The sequence below is a fragment of the Macrobrachium nipponense genome, chromosome 21 (genome assembly GCF_015104395.2).
Source record: "Macrobrachium nipponense isolate FS-2020 chromosome 21, ASM1510439v2, whole genome shotgun sequence".
NCBI lineage: Eukaryota > Metazoa > Arthropoda > Malacostraca > Decapoda > Palaemonidae > Macrobrachium > Macrobrachium nipponense.
In genome coordinates this window covers 68,657,419-68,666,948 of record NC_087212.1, presented here as the reverse complement: position 1 = coordinate 68,666,948, position 9,530 = coordinate 68,657,419, and the positions used below count along the sequence as shown (strand labels likewise).

Here is a 9,530-nt window from a genome sequence, read left to right as displayed (position 1 = left end):
GTATAAACAAGACAAGCGTTCAGGGCAAAGTATGAGTATTTGTTCGACAAACAACCAAAAAATTTCTTTGAAAATTTGTCAAAACAAAAAAACAAATGTTCAACATAAAAAACATTCATCAAAAGAGGTACCACAGTACATATCTGGTAAAAAAAAAAGTTTGTGTATATATCACTTGAATACCATTCACACTAACATCATAACCATTCTCAAGTTTGAACTGAATATAAATAGATAAAAATGAAGACCTTTACTTTCCTAACGAATATAATGAAATCACACTGAAGAAAATCTGAAAAGTAACAACTATAGTGACAATGAATTTCAGAGGTAGAGAGAAAAGCTGTTTACCTTTCTTAAAACTCGGGTCAACTGGGATTGAAGATTCCATTGCATCTTCATCATCAGAGTCAACTTCATTAACTTCATTAACCAGATAACCAGTTGTTCACCCAAACAACTCGCTCACAGTTCGCAAGTAATTACACAGGCATTTGCATTGGGAAATTCTGTAAACAAGATATATTATATTGATTAATTAAAATTTATATAAAATCTTTTTTGAAATTTGGTTTCAATAAAAAATCACAATGATGCCTTACAATATACAGCTTTTTATTTTTTGTTACCTCAAAGAGGCAAGACAAAACTAAACCCACTATGGCATTGTAGCTATTAACTGGCAAATATTTGGCTGACCATGCTCTATCCGGCCTGACACTTTCAGAGACCAGACCTTCTGATAACTTGGAAAAGACAAGGTGAACTTGTAAAACAAGATTTATACAGCTAGGTCATGGACTTATTGAATGACCCATCATCCCCACTCAAATGTTATGGCAATGTATGGTAATTTCACTTCTGCTATGGTACAATGAAGAGAGAACCCACAAACCACAGGAATTCAAAATACAATCATCACTGCCAATACAACTATTTAATTTACTTATTTTTACCCTTCTGATACTTATTTCACAAGATTAAACAATTTTCATTACATCAAAAAATACACCCATAACAATCTCAAAGAATCACACTTTAAAAATGAAGGTCAAGTAAACAGTACTGTGAGGCCAGGAGAAACACTGGGCAAGGTACAGAATATTTTTTACACAACTTCTGTGCTGCCTTCTCATTTGACTGTATGTTGTGCATCAGCTGGAATTTAGCAGTCAGTGAGGATATCCTGCTGAACTCTTTATTTCTTTCATTACCTTGATGAGCCAATTCCAAGGAATTTCTGAATAACCAAAATGTGTTGTCAGCCTTCATGAAATTTTGGAATAACTGCACTATAACTTTTCACATAAGTGACTTACCAAACAATTACAAAACTGTAAGCTTTCTTACCTGGCAGTTAAAAATTCAAATTTTCTGGCAGCGGCGGTGCTGCCATCATACATGTAGGTGATTTAGGTCCCGCCCACTTTTATGGGAATACCAGGTACTACTGAAGCGAACTATTGTCAATTCGTTTTTCTGCTGGCCACGGAGTTACATCGGTGGTTTTCTATGCAGTCAACTTTCATTGCCATCATGGATTTTGTATCGTTTTTGGTGAAGTAAAAATTTATTGGTTGTTTTTCCGGTTTAGCTGCTTCATTAGCTTTTCATTTAGCTAGAAGAGTTAGCTTAGAATGTCGGACTCTAGTTCGTCTTCTGTTAGGTTTTGCAAGATGGGCTGCAAGACTAGGATGGCTAAGCTTTGTTACGATCCGCACTCCAAGTGCGTTAAGTGTAGGAGACAATGCTGTAGTAAAGACTTAACTTGTGTTGAGTGCAAGGATTTAGATGAGCAGGGATGGAAGACCTTTAAGGATCATTTAGATAAGATGAAGAAAGATGGAAAGAGGAAAGCTGCTCTTAGAGCAGGTAGTAAGTCTAGTGTTGAGACAACTCCCTTTACCCTTAGAGGTGAAGAAGCCTTCTCTTTCTCCCTCTCTATTACCCAACATTTCTCTACTGATAGTCCTCCTACTTCATTGCCAATCACTCCAGTCCAGGTAGCCCATGCTTCTGATCCTAACACCATCGCCATTTTAGAGTCCATTGTGAATGGCTTGTGTATTCCTGTTCCCATGAAAATGATATTTTCATAATAAAAAAGGAAATAAAGGTTTCACTATAATTACCAACAATTAACATAATCAGAGCCCTCCCTCCTCCCCACAGATGGATGTTGCGGCTCAACAAATTGACAATAGTTAGCTCAGCAGTATGTGTTATTCCCGAAGTGGGCAGAACCTATATCACCTACACATATGGTGGCAGCGCCGCCACTGCCATGAATTTGAATTTTCGACTGCTAGGTAAGAAAGCTTACAGTTTTGTAATAATTTGGTAATTGTATGTGAAACCTTATTTTACTATAAAAATATATAATTTTCATGGGAACAGAAATACATACTAATGATTTGGTTTAAGTGCTTACAGTGCTGTGAATATTAAGATACGTGGAGCTGTTGCAGAGAAAGTACTAAAGATTCTGGCTCTTAAAATGAAGCTGAACACTGTAATGAAACAAAGATGCTAATAAAGACCCTTGATCCCTCCATCCCTCTTGACTATATCACAAGCCATTCACAATGCAAATGCTGTTCTTAAATTTGTCAGTTTGTATCCTCTTTTGCTGAGAAGAGGATCACCAAGATGCATAACCCTGGTATTCATCAAGATTAAGGATAAAAAAGTAAGATCAGTATCCAACTAAACAAGAAAATTAGGGAGGGATCTTTTAAAAAGATCACCTCCTCTTCACAGATATGTTCCCTCCCACCACACCATGCTGAATAATTAGTTTGAGAATATTACTGCTGTTGTGTTTTTTGCTAACAGCATCTCTTCTCTAGTCTAGGACAGAGCATTTCTGCATTCAAGGCTTACTGCCAGTGGCATATGATGAACTTGGTTCAGTTTCTTGATACTATCCACAACAAAACAGGAAGGCGTTCTGGAGGAATTTTTGAAATAAGGCCAGAAATCAGTTACAATTTTATAGGTTTTCTTTATGTGGACAGCAACTATAAGACCATTATTGGGTTGTTGAATGAGGTCTGTATCAATAATGCAGACAATATCACTTTTAAGAATTTTTCTCCACATTTCCTCCATCACCTCCAACTTTTTCACAGATTATGCAAGAAACATAATAAATTTCTTAATCAATTTGTATTACCATAACTAACAAACCTGAGGTCTTAACATTAGGATAAGTCTTCTCGTGACCAACCAGTTACTCTATTACCACCATTAAGAGAGGACGCAGCTTTATTCCTCTTTAAAGCCGGTTTAATTTGCCCATTTTCTTTCTTTCTGGCTTTCAGTGTGTCTTTTGCTGTTTGATTGTACTGTGTGGTTGGATACCTTTATTCCCTCTGCAAAGGTTTCTTAGGGATCTGGTAAGAAATGAAGGAAGTGTCCAAGAATCCACAGCTTCCTTCTCCCCAATTCTTAACTTCAGTGTATAAGGATTCTCATCCAACATGTAGTAGTGCAGAGAGAACATAGTGTACTATTAGCAATCCATGTTCTGTTTATCGTTTTTTTGGTTGGTGGAACAACGGAAGAGATTTTATGAGAAGGGTCAGCAAAAGAGGAGGGAGATGACTTCATCTTGGAGGGTGATTTGTCTCCTTTGTTATGCCTCCTCGTGATACTGTCCCTCTCTAGAGAGGCCTATTCTATGTTTCTCCTTCTGTATTTTTTAACTTCCATACCAATTATTGTTCACCCAATAATTTGTTGGGTTGGATGCAATCAGGGGGAGTTTTGGGTGATTTTTTGCCAAATTTTGCTTATTCTTTCCCTTGGAGGGGGGGGGGGGGGGGGGGGTCATCGCCACCTTTGTCTTTTCTTTTACATTTTCAGATGTGCAGAGGATGGAGAGTATATGGGTTTCGCTAGGGCTTATCATGGGTATCAACCTTGGAAGGCCTATTGTCTCACTACATGGCATCCCGCTTCCCTCCAATGCCTCACACTCTCTTTTTTTGTATCCTATCATTGTTAAGCTCTTTTCTGATTCTCCTGGTCCTACCTTTCGACATAAGGTTTTCATAAGTATTTTCATGTAAACTTATCAATGATTGGCTCTCCACCTGGTTTTAGCAATATGGAGGAGTTATGGTGTTCCATTTGACAACGTCTGTGTGTGTGTGTGTGTGAGAGAGAGAGAGAGAGAGAGAGAGAGAGAGAGAGAGAGAGAGAGAGAGAGAGAGAGAGAGAGAGAGAGAGAGAGAGAGAGAGAGTGGCAGCTGAATTGATTAGGTTTATGTGGGGGGGATTTGCCACTTGTTTTTTTTAGCTTGTGATCCCGCCACATTATTTTTTGGCGCCCGAACAGGGACTGTTGGTGCGGCAGCTGCAAGACGATTGGGGTATTGAGTTATGTGATTGTTGGGAAGAAAGTGAGGAGGATGGGTTGAAGGAGATAGAGAGGCTGAAGGAGGAGCTGAGGTTGGCGAGGGAAGCTAAGGAAAGGTCGGAAGTGGAGAATGAGAGGTTGAGGGTAAAGTCTGAGGAGTCGAAGAGCGAGTTAGAGGAAATGAGAGCAATGCTAAGGAGTTTTGAAAGTGGAAATGAAAGAAGAGGTGAAAGGAGTGGAAGAGAGAAATGGTTGAGAAAAAATGGACGAAAAATTCGGGGTAATGATGAATGCAGTGCAAGAGATGATGCAGGAAATTAGAAAAGGGATTCATAGGAGAGGGAGCTGTAAGAGGTAGGCCTACTGGGTCTTGTGATGGACCAGGAGTGGTAAAGAACGTGAAAGACCAAGTGGATGAGAGTACAAGAGACGAGGGTGATTTGGTTGTGATAGGTAAGGGAAAGAAGGGGAAGACACAGGATAAGGATAAACCTAAAGAATAAGAAGGGGGCTGAGGAAAAGAAGAAAACTAAGGAAAGAGGTTAGTAAGGGTGATGACAGGATGATACTAGACTGAATACATTGGGGAAAGGGTTGAGAGTGATTTAGATAGCAGTGAGTGGAAACAGGTAGGAAGAAAGAAGAAGGGTAAGAAGAGCATAGTTAAAATTATGGATGTGAGTAGGAAGTGGATTCGCTGTATTCAGAAGATGGAAAAAAGGGTCAGAATGGAAGTAGCGAAAGTGAGAGTGAGAGTGAGCAGGAAGTAAGAAAGAGGCTGAGTATATAAGAGAGGTCCCACCCCGATGTGCACAATACGAGGAATACTATGGTAGTAGGGACATAGGGGACTTTTTTTAAGGAATATGAGAGGTATTGTGAGGCAAAGTATGGGGATAACAAGAGAGTCTGGGCAAGAGAGTTAGGTAGCTTTTTGGGACGTGATTTTTGTTGAGAATGTATGGGGTAATGATGAGTGTAGGGAAATGTGCCGTATGAGTGTGTGAAAGCTAGGATTGTAGAACAGGCAAAGAGGATAAAGAGTAGCGTTAGATATAGGAGAATGCAAGATTTTGAGGAGGCAAGAATGAATGTTGGTGAGTTGTTGTCGATGATGTGTGCAGGTTAGAAACATTAGCCCAGGAAAAAGTTTGGAGACGAAGGGATAAATGAGTGTAAGGAGTTAGTGCGAAAGTTGTTGGTGACTGTACCAGAGAGCGTGTACGAGTTTATAAATCTAAAACGTAAGGAGAAAACGCGATGGACAAATTTAAGGTTGACCTGGAAGGATATTTAGATATAGTAGAAGAATTATGGAGTTAGATAGGTGTATGAAAGAGAGTAGAAGTGTTAGTGTTAGGACTGAAGTAGCTGAGGTTGTACCAGAGTTTTAGGAGCTATAGGGAGGCAGTTTTTGGAAGGGCCAAAGCGAATGGCAGAGCGAGTGGTAGATAGAGCATTAGGGGTAAGTTACATGAGTGTAGTTAGCCCTAAAAGAGATAGGAGTGTGAGTGTTGGATGAGTAGGGTCAGTTAGTTGTGAGCGAAAGCAGCAGTGTTATAGATGTGGTAGGCCAGGACACAGGAAGAATGAATGTTGATGGGCATTAGGAGCCTGCTTTGGGTGTGGGCAAACAGGATCTTTAGTGAGCGAGTTTAAGAAAGATAAGGATATTAAATGTTATAGGTGTGGACAGGCAGGGCACATAGCTAGTGGATGTTGGGTACCCATATGAACATGGTTTGCGGCAACTGCGGGAAGAACGGGCATTATGCTAGGATGTAAAAAATAGCAGTGTGCGAAATGGGTTGAATGTGGAATGGAAGGTCACATGGCGAGTGTGTGTAGGCGAAAGAGGATGAGTCAGGCTGGGAATTCGGGAAACTAGGTGAAAAGGGGATTCAGTTGGGTGGGTCCTCTAGTATGCGACAATATGTTAGGGAGAATGTGATGAGTGAGTGGTTGGCGGTGAATAAATGTGAGCCGAGTGTCAGTGAGCAAATGGGTCTGGGAGATCGGCAGTTAGTGTTGGTTGAGTATGGAAGAAAGCAGAAGGTTAGGAAAGGGAATGAAAGGGAAAAACGTGAGCTGCATGATAGAGGGGTTAGTGTTATGGTAAAAATGGTGGATAAGGCATGTGATACAGACGACTTTGAGGGGAGGAATGACTATAAAGTGTGTGTGGGTTTGAATGTCAGGGTTTAGTGAAGTTTCACCAGGAAGGGAATCAGGTGGTAGGGATGTAGTTGGCAGTATGAATGAGTCTCTTCGGGAGTTTGGCAGGAGTGTAAATGAGGTAAGTGATTTGGTGGCAGAGTTACGAGAGATATTCGGACAAGAGTTAAAAAGGGATAGATGAGATAGTGAATGGGATTTGGGGGGATGGTAGTGAGGGAGATGGTAATGCCAGTCTGACTGGAAGTGGTCTGAGAGAAATTGATGGTGGTGTAACTGAGTGGGTGTATGAGGGCCCTCAAACAAGATCCAGGGGCCTGCGTCCCGAGCATCCGTGGGTGTTGTGGAAGGCTATTTAGTGTGGGTGTTGTGAGTGTAAGGAGACGTTGTCAAATGTAACGGGGGAGGAAATATGGAGTTATGGTGTTCCATTTGACAATGTGTGTGATGTCGTGTGTGTGTGTTTGTGTGTGTGTGTGTGTGTGTGTGTGTGTGTGTGTGTGGAGAGAGAGAGAGAGAGAGAGTGTTTGGCAGCTGGATTGATTAGGTTTATGTGGGGGGGATTTGCTACTTGTTTTTTTTAGCTTGTGATCCTGCCACAGCAACATACTAATTTCAAGCACATGCATTTGGGTTTGGGGCAAATTATCAATGGTTATTCTATGGTGATGTAACAAAAAGACATATCACCAATTAAAAATAAGTTTACAACTTACAGTTTACCAAGAACATATCAGCAATTAATAATCATAGCAGAGCAATACAGCCACAAATTTCATAATGCTAAGAATTTGGAAAGACAAGTACACAATCCACTTTTCCTTACAATAAATTGTTTGTTACTGATTACGAAAAATTATAAAACTAGAAATCCAAGATTCAGGACCATACTGTAAAAAGATCTACATAAAATTGTTAAAAACACTTACCAACATTAGTATGAACAATCATGAGAAGTGAATATAAGAGTGACGGAGCTGGAGAAACTTTTAGGAAATTTTGTATCAGAGAATTATTAGGATTTCCAAGAAATGCAAAGATTCGGTCGACAGGTATCATCACACTGGATTCATTTGCCACGCAGGGTATGACAAAATTACGGATTTGAGTATGTGCGCTTTCCCAAACACCTCTCGACAGAATCCCTCAATAACACATGACCTGCAATCAATATAACATGTTTCATTTCAATATATTAAACATTGCATGTAATACATAAACAAATGTATCTTCTTATGGTACCTTGCAAATATATCTCACTATGAGGAAAACAACTTACATCAACGTTGAATTTGCTGTTAAGGAAGCAAAATGGATGGGCTTCAGCAAGAGCTTCAAAAGGGAATCTGCTAAGGGTGTTGGAGCCACATCAACTGTTTCATAAACATCAGGTACACGAGAGAGGTGAGTTGCACAATCTGTTTTATGGTAACCTGGAAGAAAAATAAAATTTTATACTAACTGAAATGAATAAATTCTCCAAAACCTGTTATCAAGACTCGTGGAATTTTGAATTATATTATACAGTGAATCTCATTTTTGTGTTCTCAAGACCAATTATTCATGGAAAATCTACCTATTTGTGGTTTTTTCACTGACAAATACTGAATGAATTGTATATCAATTTCATGACTAAATGCACTTTTTGTGATAAAATTATCAATATACTCAGGTATGAGCATTTTTAGAGGTTTTTCCTGTGTTTAAACTATCAAAATAGGCAGTTCTACGCATTTTTAATTTTTAATGGGCCTTTTTAAGGATTTGCAAATTTGAGCTATTTGCAAGGGGGTTCTGGAACACATCCCCCGCGAATACAGAGGGTTCACTGTACTTACAAGCAAAGATTCTGGTTTGTACTTAGGACAGAGCTTTGTGCTACTTTTTTTTTCCTACATTGCTCACAGATTTTAATTACACTGCCATGACAATGATATCCATATGAGTATTAACTATAATATTTTTCTACTTTTTTATACCTACTCTTACTACATATCTGAATAGTATCTCCATTTTGTCATTCTCTCTTTTACTTTCTTGATGACATCCTGAGAGCTCTGGAGTGGATCTTTTAAGGTGCAGAATCATTTTCATTCATTCTTAAAAAACTCAAACCAGGAGTACAGGTCTGTGTTAATTCAGAAACTAATTAAAATCTTCAAGCAGGTACTACAGATGTGACTTGGTCAGTCACTTCAGCCTACCCAACCATACTGACACATGGAGAGCTATCACTTCCAAAACACTGGCTTCCTTAACCAAATTACTAAGGTAAAAAATATAGTACACCACAGCATACAACTGAAAGAACCCACCTATTTCTCAAATTGGCACTCATCACAAGGTGCAAGTTGTAGACCACAACTACCCTGAGTACTTTGTAGTCTACAGCTGGCCTCTAAACAAAAAATCAACGAATCATCCATTGAAATGGTGTTCAAAGAACCCACCTGCATGCCAGGTGAATTCTTCCCTGACACCAATGCCAGTCACTAAGACAAAGAATTAGAAAGACAGTGAGAAGCTGTCGTGAGATTCTGACTCCATGTCCACATGTACTGACTCCAAAAACACTGATTCCAAAACAACTAAACACATACTGTTTTGTATCTATTAGAAACAACACCCATAACCCTCCATAACACTGCCACAAAGATGCCTACCTATTTATCAATAAATGTAATGAAAATTACAAAGCCTTTTAAATCTCAAATTTTCCCCCACCTAGGGGGATGCTTATGTTATTTTTTTTAGCCCAGCGTTTTAAGGTTAAAATTTAAACCTGGTCTAGGGGTTTGCTTAATAGTATATACAGTATATTAGCCCAGACTGTGAGGGTTAAACATTGTTTCTCTTTAGTAACAATGCAGTGCACAAACTGTATCTTCCTATGAAGTACTCCAGTTCTAAAATCACAAAGAATTATCAAAATAAGCTTAAGACTGATTTAACAGTATAAAAGATAAATCTACATATGTATATATAGATACAT

General features: G+C 39.1%; 1 long non-coding RNA gene across 1 annotated transcript; it reads right to left on the bottom strand.

Moving 5' to 3' along the window:
- Nucleotides 1–489: 489 nt before the first annotated feature.
- Nucleotides 490–7,946, bottom strand: LOC135198113 (uncharacterized). The gene is made up of 3 exons (XR_010310730.1): nucleotides 7,818–7,946; nucleotides 7,468–7,699; nucleotides 490–509 (listed from the first exon to the last, which is right to left on the bottom strand). It is a non-coding gene; the product is annotated as an uncharacterized LOC135198113 (long non-coding RNA).
- Between the last annotated feature and the right edge of the window lie 1,584 nt (nucleotides 7,947–9,530).